A 14,639-nucleotide genomic window follows, 5' to 3' on the forward strand; every position below is an offset into this window, starting at 1 on the left:
CTCATTAGACATTGTGAGCCCACCATCTGCAGGGATAGGCATTTGGTTAAGTTGCATTGTCAGCAGGGTGGCAGGCAAAGTAAGGTACATCAGTGTGCTTGCCTTTGCCTCTGACTGTTTCTTGGGATGTGGAAGTGCGTGAGGTCGACAGTTAGTATCAACTATATACAGTTAACTTCACCTCTACGGAGAGCACTGGGTAAGGATCAAACTCCTGGAGAGAATATCAACTCTGCTTTTTTTCTGCAGTGCTGGGCAAATGTGTGGATACTCACAAGCCCATCTGACTGTTCTTCGTGCCTATGCACCAAACAACAGTCCAAAGTATCCGGTCATCCTAGAGTCTCTGGGACTCTGTAAAGGATCCCTCCTAGGGACTTTATAGTGTAGTTCTCCTGGGGTACTTCACTGCTCAAACCTCATCCAAACCTGAGTGGTACATAGTTATTGGACTTCTATGCTAGTCATGGATTGGCCATATTGAGCACATGGTAATTCCTACGTGTACTTGGTACCAGAACACTTTAGGTCAAAGATCAATGATCGTCTTTGGCTTACACAAATATTACTGTGTTTAAATCAACTCACATTTGACTAAATTGTTTCTGCAAGTTTATTGAATGTATTTTGTCCCTTAAAAAACTTTACATTTAAATATCATTATAATTCATACACTGTTAAGAAAACTTTACAATAGGTGATAAATAGAAATTTAAATGACAAATACTTTTTGTCGTAACATTGTTAATTTTTAAAAGTTAAAGCAATATATCATCCCCAAAATTTGAAGCATAAGTCAGTGTTAGGGAGTGTGCAAAATGCACCTTAAAGAAGAATTTTGTGTTATCACATGTTAAGGTATACTTTGTGTTATCACATGTTAAGGTACCTAATAAATCACAGTCTTCTCTTCTTTTCTTACCCTGATGCATCAGTGGGACACAAAAGATTAGTAGACCTATCGGCCACCCTCCATTCTGGACAGAAAAGATAAATGGGAATAGGACAAAGTGTTTCAGGGCTTAACCTTTAGACTAACGTGTGTAAATAACAGGAAGAATCTCTTCAGAGGTTGAAAATTATTAATGTGAGGACCTGATTATTGCACTACAAGGGCAGAGCTGTGCTACTGGTATGGGAGCAATAAATTATAATTACCTTACTAATGTCGAAGGGTGGAACAAATTACCAGACCAAATGTATACACTAAAATATTAGAGACTATCAAAGCCATCATATGCCAAAAAAAAGTCAATGTTTAGCATTTTATAACATTTATTTTACTTGTCTTCAGTTTTAACCTTGATAGGACACATTAAAGCTACAAAGAAACCGTTTTAATGTTGTTTACTTGGATACAGTACAGATTAAATGCATTCAAGCTTCCATCCAAATGAATGCTTCTTCAAAAATACAAATCTACTTTTGAAGAAGCATAAATTTATAAGCATATTAATAAGATTAGATTAGTTTTAATTAGATATTGGATTAGGTTGACAAATTGCATGGCAGACTATGATCATATTCACTTTCATGGCTCATATGTAGCAGTGTAAGGTTTTTGAAATGATGAAGACATGTTTTGAGAGTACTACACAACCCCCTTAAATATTTACTGTACAGACAGCCATGCCAATATCCAAATGGAAGAACCCTATACAGTAGAAGATGTTTTTTGCAAGGCACATGCACGTTTTTTAGTATGCTATAATGCACAGTAAGCACCTGAATGTGACATTGTAAAGTGATCGGGGGTCTGTGTGAAACTGGCTAAAAGTCTGCTTTTATATTGCCTTTTTGTGTAACACAGATTTAGCCTTTCAACTGCTGTGAGATCAGCATACATGTTTGGAGCTTTTTTCCCTTTTCTTCTCGTGCTTTTCCTTCTAATCTGCTGTTTTTTACAAGCTACATAACATTGAACACTATTTCATATTGTTTGTCATGCTTACTTTACTGAAATTGGGCTAGTGCAACACAAAGGGGAACCACTTTTTTATCTTTCTTTAGGACTCTGCTGTTTTTAAAAGCTGCCTCAATCGATTATAACTTAACTAGTAAAACTTTTAACTTGTTTGGATATATTTCTATAATCCTGTTAAATTTCATGGTGGCAGCACACCCATGGCGCCCATTTCAGCTCTTCCTACAGTATTTCAACTTAAACCTTAAAACATGTGGAGGCAATGAAGGCTCAATAGACATTCATGTTCATATTGGATAATTCCACGTCTACAAAATAATTTCTAATGCCAATGCTTAGAGCCACTACAGGAGGTAGTTTGCCCTATATGAAACAAAGTGAATTGTTATTGTGGAGTACAGGTTGTAATGGGCTTGTAGTTAATCTTCACCATAACGTAGTTGCAAAGCAAAGATTTCATAGCGAGCATGAATTTCAAAAATATTATCATTGGATGTTAAAAAATTTAACAAAATGTAATCTGGGATCTTGAAGAGTTGTCCAACATCAACGTTCTTGTTTTACGATGGGGTCTTGTCTGGTGATAGGGTTGTTACTGAGAGGCAAGAAAGAGAGAAAAAATGCATGATACATTCTTCTGAACCTGATCTAAATACTTTTCTCTCCTCTTTTTGTGACTTAGAAGACTGTTTTGCCATGACCATTTTTCTAAGTTCCTTTCATTTTTCTCATCTCTGAAAAGAGCTGGAAAAACATGACAGTAAGGTCACATAACTTGTGTTAGGAGTCACATAACTTGTATTAAGAGTCACATAGCTTGTGTTAAGAGTGCATGGAGAAAGTAAAACTCACCTCTCAGCTGCAAGAAAATATGAATGCTTTTTGTCCCAGTCCTTAGAACATGACCAGAATGTATCTATTGATTTTGATTTATTTATCTGTTTGTTTATTTTTTTATAAAAGCATTTCATAAGACTAAGAGGGCTCAAACGTTTTATGTTTGAAGGCACAGTAAGACAATTTGATATGTTGGTAGGTTTCTGTCCACTTGCTTTAAGCGTATTATATGCACGATTGAGATTACAGAACAACAGATACCAGATGGAATAGAGATGCTAGGAATGGGATAAAAGACAACATATGCAAACAATTCATGGCTTGACAACATTTTGCACGTGTTGGGTGATTTAGAGGTCTGGAACCAAGCTACATTACGTCCATATTGTGATAAAATCAGCAAGTGTATGTTTAATATATACTGAAAAATGTTTGTCTAAGATTAAAGTATACATGTGGGAATTTCTTATTGTGGTTTTCACTTTAAACGGTTCAGTGACTCTCGTGCTCAAGCACTCTATTCACCTGATTCATGGATTTAGGCCTGGTAGGAGGTAGCAGAGGGAGGCCAGCAGTCCATTTGAAATTCATGAAGGCATCTTTCACTGGTACGCATGAAGTAATTGATTCAATAATAAAAGAAGAACATGTCACTCCTTGTCAGTTGGGATTGTGAATGTTGTTTCCGTTTGTGTGAACAATAATAAAACGTTTGATGTTACTGCATCACTGTTCAGCCCAGTGTTCTCCAAGGCATTAAGTGATGACACCTTCTCAATTAATTTATCTTTTAATCTTTCATCAAAGACTTCGAATGACTGCCACTGATATACAGGGAAATTTGCAAAGTTGTTGACAAATATCCACAGTGGGCACAACCGGTTCATAATTGTTCAATCCATCAGAATTGTATGGCTCCGAGATTATTAATTCCTTTTATTGATGCCGGCATGTATTTTGAAGAGTTGCGTGTTGCAAAAGCGCTTGTGTCATGATGTCAAAGCATAGATTTTGAAATGATTTCCGCCCATATTAGCACATCTGAAAACGAATATAACCTGACCATTCACGTACACTAGGCATGCTTTTGCTGGTGTAAACGGGAAGTAGATTGGTTGGTTGTTTACAGAAAATACGACAGAGTATTATAGTACTTTATAATAATCAAAGGTTGTGCTTGATACATAAGATCTTAATCTAAAATCTTCCTCTATATACTAAAACAGACATATTTCGTGGAAAGTTTTAGAAGATTTATTTTTCGAATTTAGTTTCAACGCTTCAGGTCTTGCTCTATCTCTCTCTCACACACACATCAAATTGTCTTTAAAATTAACATTTACAAATCAAAGTTTACTTAATTATGGGTCATTCAATTTCGTCAACACACATCTCTCACTTAATTCCTCTCGGTTTCGTTGTGGAAAAGATAAGTGTTTTAAAATGGAAATGTAATAGTGTGGATATAGCATAAGGTGACATGTAAATTGCTTGTTTTCATCAAAAACTATAAAAGATATTCAGTCTACCTGGACCATGGGGAACAGGGCCTTCTTCATTGCTTCCTTATCCCTCTGGAACTCTGTCCCCCAGCACCTCAGACATTCTCCCCCAGTCACTTGCTACTTTCAAAACTACACGACTGCTTTTGTTGTTTCTCTTTTTATCATGATAAGGGCCTTTGTGTACCTTTTCGAAGCGCTATACAAGTGTAAAATGTATTATTATTATTACTATCATATATTAACCTATAAGATAGTGTCAAATCCTTTAATTTGAGAGGTAAAAAGACTGGTATGATCAATTGCTGAAATATTTGCAAATTCATCTTTTGTTTAAATCTAATCAAGGTATTCTACATCCTTGTTTTTTTACCTGCTTGAAAATCTTGGCAATAGCTTTGCAGACATCACCGATACAATGTGTTAGGTATCGAATTGCATGTCATCCTTCTTTCTCCTTATCTTTCATTCTCTTGACACTCTGATTTGTCACGTAAAGGTTAAAAAGTAGGAAATTCAAATAATTACCATCTCACACCACATCTAACACAAAGAGGGATGACTCATGTATACACCAACACATTCCCACACCAATGCGTCAAATAATGCAGCTTGGTCAGTGGCACCAAGCTTCGAACTATGACTCCCTATGCCCTGCTCTAGCAACAGTTTTGCATGTGTCAATGACAGTCTGTCAATATACACTTGTTATATACATATTATCAGTTCGAAATAAATTTCTGTCTTCACAGGAAGTTAGGTTCAGGCTACAAGACCACCTAGTTAGGTTTAGAAAAAGAGTGTGGTTGTTCTTAACTTGACTGAGTAAATGACTCACTTAACTATAGAGTGACAAACAAGTCACGTGAATAGCAACTCACGCGGGTAAGGACTTTACTGGACAACTTTACTTTTAGTTTGCATGGGTCATGAACAGCGGTCTCCTGGACAAAGTCCTGTGTTTGTTTGACCTAACCACCCATCTGTGTGAACTATCTTGCGCTTGATACTACTTCACTTGGTCTGCGCGTAATACTGCAGGTATACACACACTAAATGAGCGAATCGGTGTCAGATGCCTAGGAGCACTAGCCAAGCTGCGTTATTTGACCCATTGGGAGTGCGAGCGAGTTGGCACACAAACATGTTCACACACACTCAAATCACAGTATCCCTTTAGAATGCAAATGCCAATAGGAATTTCAGCAGTGTTATGCATAATAATTTCAGTGGACTGTAAATGGATACATAATGAGAGCAGTATGGAAGCCATCAGTCCTCTTCTTGTGAATCCATCTGATGCATTTTTAAAACATGCCCCACTCTCCAGCTTTTACAAGCCAATAGACGAAGGGATGTTCCTGTGCAGCATCCTTTACAGCTCATACAGTAAAAGGTATACTTGGCTCCCAACCAGATCTGTAATCTGAGTAAAATTATTCCATCAAATCTCGCCAACTACTTGTATCTATATATTATATACATTGCCGGTAACATGGGATAATATCTTGTCAGAGTAACATCATGAACCTGAAATGATATCTGATTATTCTGTGTGGCTGCAGCTTATATTTTGTGGACTACTGTGGTAAAGTGTAGAATGTAGAAGGCAAATTTGAATGTATAGCAGAATATAAGTAAAATGTTTATGTTTATATCTGTTTATGTTTAAATCTGTCTAAAGATCCACCAAATTATGATACATCCTTGGAATCTATACTAAAGGTAATCCAGCATTTGAGACTGTATCTCCTGATGTGCCCATCCCAGTGCTTGGTGATTCTAACCATTGTCGTTGCTAAGGAACTTTCAGCAGAACGTCCCAAACAGACAACAAAGCTGTGGACCTGATTTATGTTCTCTGGACCCGTATTGTGCGATATGCAGCTCATCCCTGCGTATGGCACTGCTTTGAGGAGGGGCAAAAGATCAAGAACTGGACAGATGATTCCATTTTGAGCCTGCTACGACCCTGAGAACTATGAGTATAGCCCAAGAGAACAGAAGGAAATGATGGGTGCCTTTATGGACATGCAAAAGAAACAATATGAGGAATTCCTGAAAGCATAGCAGCTGCTTCCTCAGCATGATAAAGACAGTCTTGATGCTTGGATGAAGGCACAAATGGAGATTGAGAACAGGCACAGAGGGAGGAACACCAAGAGAAAAATAAAATGTTCATGCAACTGATGTTCGATGTAATGGTGCCTCTTCACAAATCCTCACACCTACAACCAACTCCCAATTCCTACTCCTCTTCACCATAACCTGGGACCTCCCCTGCACTACACTGCCTATGAAGAAACACTGCTAACCTTAAGAGAACTGCACAGAGCTAAGGAGCCATTGCCCAATTATTCACAGAACATTTACCATACACAGGAAGCCAGGCCATCTCCATGCTGTCACATCCTCTAATGTACAGCTGCCCCACATTTTAAGTAAGCATTGATATGTCCAGGGAAGTGTTGGTGCCTATAAAGATTACTCTTCAATTAGTTTTTAGTTCAATTAGTCAAACGTGTTTTGAAGAATTCACTTTATGGCATTTTTCAAAACAAGTTCTGAGACCAATGTCGCATGTCTTTTATTCTAGCATTGGATGTTGATTTGTTGGTTGTTTCCCTAACCATACCTTGAATACTGTTTATTCTATATATATTAATGCAATGTTTTGGTGTCACAATTGTTTGTGAACAATAACATGTTTTAATTGTGTTGAAGAATGTTTCTTGTCTTAGATAAAACCTTTTTTGTGGAATAACTTACATTTGACTTTGATTGAAGGTGTTTTGCCTGAATTTATTACTTAGATTCAAACATACTGCAGTCATAAACCAGTATTCTGTTTCTGTTCTAAACCAAAAAGATCCACACTAATCTTGGATTGTAAAATGTTTATCAAGCATGAATACGCTTTGGTAAGTAAAAAGTGCACAATTGGTTTGACTTATCTGGTAAGTTCACCGTCCCATCACACATCACATGTTTATTGGGTCACACTGGGTCTTGTGCAGAACCAAATTAATGAATATGGCATCTACACAGGCCTTACTACATTTCATGAATAAATATTTCCCTTTCAACAAGCCAAGCAGTAATCTCTGAAATGAAACTGTATTACAGTTAAAGGTGTAACTGTGATAGGGAGATTTTCAATTGCCTCTCAGCGGCTCTCGACATGGTCAACGGCTGAGCTAACAGTGCAAACTATAGCAAAAGTGCTGCCAGAGCAAACAGTGTTTACCTGAGGAGGAACCGAAGGATGGGTGATATACTTCCAAAATGACACTGTCAATTGTGACGGCATTATCAGCTGTTACTGCTGAATGAGAGCAGTGCAGAGCAGCGGCTGCAAGCCAACCGTGGGGTACGCTCATACGCACTGAAAGCATGCATGGCCGGCCAGGCTATGTCAGCAAAGCACAATGAAGCTCTAAGAACAACACACACAGAGGGTCTATCACTGGTTAAGTAGCTAGTCCAAAATGTTTCAAATGTGTAAAAAACGCAGTTCTCAATGCCGTCTGGTACCGTAAGATCCAAACATACCTAACATAAAAGCATCTTAAGGTTATTTGATTTTAGTAGATGTTTAAGAACTGAAAAATGTAACCATCAAGCATTGGTCCCACCCACTCTAATGGTTATTCTGTGGGCTATCCTTTAAAACATTAAAGGCAACTGCCTAACAATATCAGTTGGCGCTTGCTCTCCTCCTGTTACGAACAATTAGCCCCAATCTTCCATTACATTTTTCACTCGTCACTCAACCAGCAGAGGGTGCAAATAAGCTGGAAGCAGCCAATAGTTATCCTGGTGGCAGAATACAATCATCCAAATGTTTTTAAGAATTTTAGGTTTGTTGCTCTGGTTTCCCTTGTCATGAAGTCCCATTACAGTTTGCATATAGGGCTGTGTAAGAGGCAGAAGACACCACCGCCACCATGTTTAACCTTCTTTTTAAACATCTTGTAGGCAGAAAAACACGCCATGCTGCAATTCGTGGATTTGAACACGATTCAACCCTACATTTTAATAGACAAGCCTATTAATCATTTTAGGAATTGTCAGGGGAATTGTCCTCATCCACAGAATCCCCTTGGGATTGTGTCCGTTGTCCGCTCCTCTATATTCTGTATACTAATAAGTGCCCCAACCGGCACAACAACAGATTGATTTTGGAGTACAATTGTTATGGTTAGTCTCCTCCGTGCCGATGAAATCAGCCATGTTGCTGTAGTTGATGAATTTGTAGAGTGGTGTGACAGGACATTCCTTCAACTACATCCCAACAAATAAGGACATGATTGATGTTTAGCATCAGCCCTCAACCCTCAAAGTACAATCATCAAGGGGCAGTTGGTAGACTATATAGACTACAAGTACCTTTTGTTGATAACAAGCAGAGTTTTGCAAAACTGAGATACTGTGTAAGAAGGGCCAGCAACGCAAATTTTTTTTTTTAACAAGACCCTCATGAGCCGTTTTGTCTTTTTCTTTAATCCGGGCCCCTGAACTTCAAAAGTGGGCAGCATGATTGTGGGTGTACAGGAGAGTATGCTACCTGACCTGTTTAACAGACAGGTAGGGAGGAAAGCTAAAGCAGTCCAATCTGACAGTGACTGGCCCCTATACTCTGAATTTCAGATTTTACCTTTTGACTTTAGGTTCAGATTCCCCTCAGTTAAGATTAACAGGGGAGGCACTCCTACATCCCACAGCCATTTCGCTTTGGCCAGGGGAGGAGGTAGTGAGCACTAAGGCTACTCACTTGGCAAAGTGTGTAGTGTAGCTGATTGTATAATGATGTTGTCTATGATGACAATCGTGTCATGATGATTGCTCATGTATTCAACATATCTGGTCAATATGCACTCTACTCTCCCCTGTGTATTTGTATTTATATGGTCATACTCTGCCGCTCTTTATTCTATCTGACATGATTTCTTTTTTAGATGGTTCTGCTGCTGAGCTTTTGCAGACTTTGGGATTGTGATGTCCACTTGTATTCAGGATGCCTATTATTCCCCTTACCGTACTGTATGTCTTATTATATGTTTTGTAATATGCCTTGCTGTAAATCCAAATAAATTGGAAATAAAGTTGAAGTTGAAAGGGTGTCTCAGATCACTCTGAACCTCGACCAAGGTTATGCCAACAAAGCACTAGGTAATGTACTATCTTCAGCTTTTGTCAATTGAAAACCATTTTCAGTTTAGTCTAACCATCCCATTCCATGAAATGAAAATGGGGCATACAACTCTCTAATTTAGGTAAACATGTAGGGAAAATGTGTTTAAACCAAAAGGGGTAATGGCAGAAAGTGATTGATATCTTATGGAATTCCCCCTGAGAGACCTGTCAGATGTGCTGTATGGAAGAATCTGCATTATTTATGTTTGTCCACCATATATTCAGTCATTGCTTTAATTTTTCACTTTTCTGTACATAAACAATGCATATACAGTACATACTCCACATGTAAAACCACACCTACACACACAAACACACACACCCACGTGTTCTTTCTCCCTGGATTTCATAGCTCCGCACTGATGACCCAGGTGTCACAGTGGCAATGTGAGACCTCATCTTAACTGACCTTAATGACTTTTGAATCCTGCCTCGATTACCCCCTTCCTCAGCCCCCCCCCCCTCTCTCCCCTTTTCCATGTGTCTACCTCAATCTGTCCCTGTCTCACACTCAACCTATTAGCATAGTGCTATCTTTAACCTACCTTTCTCATTCTTTAATGAAGCGAGGGAATAGGTGAAGCGTATTTGATGAAACCAGAGTGTGACCATCCCTCCTAAATCATCTGCGCAGGTTAAAGAGCAAATGGCTTTTTATACTCGATCATGCAAACCGTAAAGCTGTGCTTTCTAGATAGATACTGATGAGTTTTTCATCGTCAAACTAAATGTAGAATTTGTAATACTAAGCAAAAAACTAAGCTTTTACTGTGTGATAAAGACTAGAAAAAAAAGTAGTGTACACATACTGAAGCAATCAGCTGAAATAACTGAATGAAAGAAGCTGTAATAGTTTGATGTTTTATCACTTGCTTTTTTTATGGCCGAATGTTTTGGGGAAAGGGAGGAGAGAGATATATTGTGCAAAGGAAAAAAGAGGAAGGGAATAGAGTCATTTGAGAGACGAGAGTACGCTTAGTGAGGAAAATAAGAAACGTATGAAGTGAGGGTTGAGCCTGCCTCATGAAAGAACAGAAACAGAAATTTTGTCGTTTTCATCTACCCAAGATCTTCCTCATTACCAGTGTTTTGGTACATTTTGTAAAAAAAAAGAAAAAAAAAACCAATAGTTCAATGAAATCTTAAGTAAAAAGGTAAAAATGAAACACCAAAGTAACAATGAATGTTATTTTCTCGTTATTAATGTTTTAAATAGAGCCATCCGATAGTACTAGGTATGGAGTTTCATGTTTAGGTCTGGGACAGAAAAAAAAAATTGTCAAGAAAGCTCATTAAGCTACAGCTTCATGACACTTTACAACCACAAACTAAAGACCTAAGACATTCTTATTTCAGAAAGCCAGGTTTATGTATTGTAAATGGCATATGAACGTTTTTGAGTGTTTGCTTTGTTTATACATCTGGCCCCAGGAGTAGTGTCTGGAGCCATATATTCAATGGCAAGAGGACAAAAGCATTGCCACTGAATAGAAACTGTAGTCCAAATATAGCATACACACATGAACACACCCACACCTACACACAGCCATCCATTTGCTGAGCTGATGACTGATAGTTAAATGCAGTGGAAACCCAACACAATCACCATTACAATTCACACTTTTCACCCAAAACACAGTTCATATTTATTGCCAAATAAAGGCTGTATATGTACCTTCCATTAAAAAGCATTATTGCATTAGAGTGCTAAGTGTGCATGTTTGGAAAAGGACACTCTGAAAGTGGGACATGATTGGCGAGTGGTTATTTGCAGTCAGTCATCGTTGTGACGTGAAAATCCATAGGGAAGAAGAGTTGCCTCTCTCTCCCTGTCTAAAATTGACCACCAATCGATGGTCTAGGAAATTGGTCGGTGGCGCAGAGCTGTTGGGTGTGGAGCGGGGGGCTGAAAATGTATGGTGAAGCATTAGCTAAAGATTATTTATGATCATACTTATATTTCTGCTGACACATTGGCAGTTGGGTCCCGGACTATGGGTCTTTTATTATACACCAAATATTTCCGTTTTCTTATTCTAAATAGCAGACTTGGAATTGTATTCCTCTGCAAATGGCTACTCTGTGATTACATGCTCGACTCCAAATGAGGATCATTCACTCATCTACATTGTCCTCTTGTTGGGCTCAGGTCTGCAAGCCCAAATGTGATGCGCTCTCATTGCTGTTTTCTCATTTCATTTCTTCTTTTTTCTCTGTCTTACCCTCGTCCCCCTTATATTTGCTGGCTCCACTGGTCTCATTTCCTACTTTCATTCGCTCTCTCTTTCTCATTTTCTCTCTTTCCCCAGTACCACAGAGACTTGGAGATGAGCTTATCACTTTCTGCATCACAGGACCAAGCTGTCATGCTGGCTCTGAATAATACTGTGTGTGTGTGTGTGTTTATGTGTGTGTGTGTGTGTGTGTGCGTGTGTGCGTGTGTGTGCGTGCGTGTGTGTGTGTGTGCGTGTGTGTGTGTGTGTGTGTGTGTGTATGTTGGGAAAAAGATGTGAGGAGCAGCTTGCAAGTGTAGAACAATACAATTGCTTTAAACTTGCTTCTGTCTGGAGACAGTACTCATGTGACACCTCTGATGGGATGCATCCACATATTCGCTGCTTTGTTATTATGATACACTGGCGACATGTCCAGGTTTACTCCAACTCCTGCCCAATGTGTGCTGGGATATGATCCAGCCCTCTGAGACCCTGAACAGAACAAGCAGTCTAGGTAATGGATGGAGGGATAGATATAGCCTGACCAATCACGGCCATTTAACAATTCAAGAGTAGTGCTACAGTATATTACAAAACTTTATTTTGGTCAATCCTATTGATGCAACAATCTAACTTTAATCCATCCCGGTGTTGATTTTATAAGTCAACTCTGGGTTTCTGGCAATGTGCTGCTCCAATACTGGTGCTCTGTATTGGATCAGTGCGTCCCTAGTCAGTTATTCATACTTGAGTATAGCTTAAAAAAATGACCATGCAGTTTAACTCGTATAGCAACACTATAGATAACATGGTATTTCCTTACCTCAGTCATATGTTGAACTCTTGTAATTTAAGCCAATTTTATAATGATTCAATTCTGAATGTGCAAACATCATATTTAACAGAGACACATTTTGTTGATCTCCAGCTACATGTTTTGATCATATGAGGATTCCCCATTTTAATATTGCTAAATTTTCTCCCCAAAAATTCTTCCATACTTACAAATGGGATCCTAACACTTTGGGAGTTGACTGCAGCTTTGTCCACAATTGGTGCAGAGCTGGAAGAACATATGTAGAGATTATTACATTACTGTAGATTGAACCTGTAAAACACAATTTAGACTAAATAAGCAAAATCAACAAATGATCACACATCATGTATTACAACTGTGAGTAGGAGGGATATACAGGAAAAATATATGTATCATCATTCTTCTTCATCTTCAAGTTCTAATAACTTAGATTGTTACCTTCAATTGTGTATATGCATTACCTATTTTAGTTTCTCCTTGCACATTTATCAAAGTTGTATGTCTCACTGAATTTAAGTAAATGCACTTTGCATTCATGCTCCACTATTTCAAAAGCCATGGTGGATTTGTTTTGGTTCCACAATGCATGGCATGTAGCCAAATCAGAGCGAGAGAGCCTGTCATGTGTTTCTTTTGCAGAAGAAGCATCAGCTGTCGAACAAGATTTAGATGACATGCTGTGGGAGTTGATACTCAAGGCCGGTGTTGCCAACTACAATAGACATATTAATACTCCACCTCTGAGTGACCTTCATCGTCTGATACACCATATGTGCATCCACTTTTCATGATGCCTTACAATCTCGGATGAGGCCTCCACACGTCTAGTAGGGATCAGCCTCTCGACATGAGGTCTGTCTTCTGTAGTCACAAAATGATAAGATCTTTCGATGGCAACAGGTGCTCTGAGGCCCACAACCACAGGCTCTCTACAGTCCCCTCCCTCACCATCACATGCTTTCCCTTTATCAGGGGCCTGAAGTGCTGGACGACCAAGAACACTGGCTGTAGCTAAAAGATGCTACTGTGCTGGTTCCCGTTGGAGGGCAAACACTACCTATCGCCCAAGGTGTGCCTCGCCCCTCCACCCCGTCAGGGAAGCATCCTTGAACACTGGGATGTAGAAGGTCACTCGTTCCAGCTGTGTTCCCCTCATAAGGTAGCATAGGTTGTTATCTACTGAGGTGTGAATGGTAACCAAGCGAAGGTGACGCAAGTATTTCTTTTACTTTTGACTCCACCTTAAACGCCACCATAAATGAATGTGTCCTTTTAAGTCGATGGTGGTGAACCAGTCGACTGGCTGACCCAGTTCCAGGAACCCATGGTTCTGATTCGGTTTAGGAAGAGGTGAACCAAAATGGGTCTGAATAGTTCTAGCATCTTCTTGGGAACCAGGTAGTACATGGAGTATAATCCTTTTGCATCTGTCATGAGTGGGAGCGACAGGCACACCCTTATTCTGTATAGGGCCTGGATCTCTGTCGAGAGGTAATCTATCTCCTCTTGAAAGATAGATTCACCTCCTTGGCCCCATGAACATATAGGAGAGACGCTGCAGAACTGGTAAGAATAGCCCAGTCTCAATGTTCTGTTCATCCATTCTGGTAACTTACAGTGACATCACCACCCCCCATAAAACTATGTTAGAAGATGAGCAACCAGCTGTGGCGCAGTAGCATAAAAGCTCTTAAATCCTGTCTTGGCCATCTCCACCGCCAGACCCTCCATGATTGGAAGGCTGGCCCATGGGGGATAAATATGACAAGGGCCGTGCCAGTGAGCAGGTCCATGAACCATCATTGCCGACTTGCTTGTAAATGCAGAGGCTAGCATTATGAAACTGTGTTCAATCCCGCTTGTCTCCACATCAAGCTGTTTAAAGTGCAGATTGGCGAATGAAATTAGCCTGAAGAGCCCTTCCATTGTGATGGGTCTCCCAGGAGATCGTCCCTGTCCTTCCTCAAGAGCGTGGTGACTCCCAGCCACACATGGACTAGAGACCCTACATGGCCTGCAGCAACTCCCTGTATCAGATTATTCATTTAACAGATGCTGTGGTCCAAAATGTCATTTTGGTTCAATTCAATTCAATTCAATTCAGTTTATTTTGTATAGCCCAGAATCACAAATTACAAATTTGCCTC

This window comes from Anoplopoma fimbria, chromosome 9 (genome assembly GCF_027596085.1).
Source record: "Anoplopoma fimbria isolate UVic2021 breed Golden Eagle Sablefish chromosome 9, Afim_UVic_2022, whole genome shotgun sequence".
Lineage (NCBI taxonomy): Eukaryota > Metazoa > Chordata > Actinopteri > Perciformes > Anoplopomatidae > Anoplopoma > Anoplopoma fimbria.